General features: G+C 40.6%; 1 protein-coding gene across 1 annotated transcript in view; it reads right to left on the bottom strand.

The window, feature by feature from the left end:
* The window catches only part of LOC101864067 (orexin receptor type 2), a gene marked incomplete in the record, with an annotated part of 257738 nt that overhangs the window by 11239 nt on the left and 245505 nt on the right, over nucleotides 1–994 (bottom strand).

Here is a 994-nt window from a genome sequence, read left to right as displayed (position 1 = left end):
ATAGACACACACACAGACACACTCAGACACACACACACACATACACACACACACACACACACCCACGCACACACACACACACACACACACACACACTCATAGATCAACATGCACAAAAACCAACACCGTCAGCAACGACGTATACAGCAAGAAGAAAAACAGCAACAGCAATAACACCACCAACAGCAGCAATAACACCAACAACAATAACAATAACACCAACAACAATAACAATAACACCAACAACATCAATAACAATAACACCAACAACATCAATAACAATAACACCACCAACAACAATAACAATAACAGTTCCAATGAGCGGCTCATTCGAGCTCCATTTTCTCTCAAATGTTCCAAATTCCTCCATTGTTGTAACATTCCCTTGTCTAGGACGGGGTGTCTACATTTTCCTGCTGAGAACTATCATTACGTATTTTCTGTCATTGGGGAAGGAAAAGGAAACCGTTTTTGTGTTTTGCGCATGTCTAGAAAGATAACAAAACAATGGAATCTCTTTTACACTCCTCCCTCTCTCTCCCACCCTTTGCCTGTCGGCTGGTTTTGTCTTTCGTAAATCCCAGCATCATATTCCCTTTGCTTTGTCCACCCTTTCCATCTCCCTGAACTCTTCTCTGCCACCTTCTGTTCATTCTCTCCTAACAGTTTTTCTTCTATTCCCTAATACATTTATCACTCTTCCAAACTCATTTCTCTAAGCTTGTTTGATCCTTGGACACGTAATTATTTGGAAAGACATCGATCTATCTCATACAAACAAAAACACGAACTGGACAAACGACAACGTAGATACAACTCTTTCTTTCCTTGCTTTTGTCTATTCCATTCTAATTTCCAGCTGTCATCAATAAGAATTACAACTGGGACGCACAGAAGGAAATTTAGTAAAAAGAGTGGGATCCGAATTTGTCTCGTAGTTCAAAAATGCTTCTTCGAGACATCTTGGCAAGGGAATATCCCTGAATCCCCCCCC

Source organism: Aplysia californica, unplaced genomic scaffold (genome assembly GCF_000002075.1).
Source record: "Aplysia californica isolate F4 #8 unplaced genomic scaffold, AplCal3.0 scaffold00198, whole genome shotgun sequence".
NCBI classification, from domain to species: domain Eukaryota; kingdom Metazoa; phylum Mollusca; class Gastropoda; order Aplysiida; family Aplysiidae; genus Aplysia; species Aplysia californica.
This window is presented reverse-complemented; position numbering and strand designations above follow the sequence as displayed.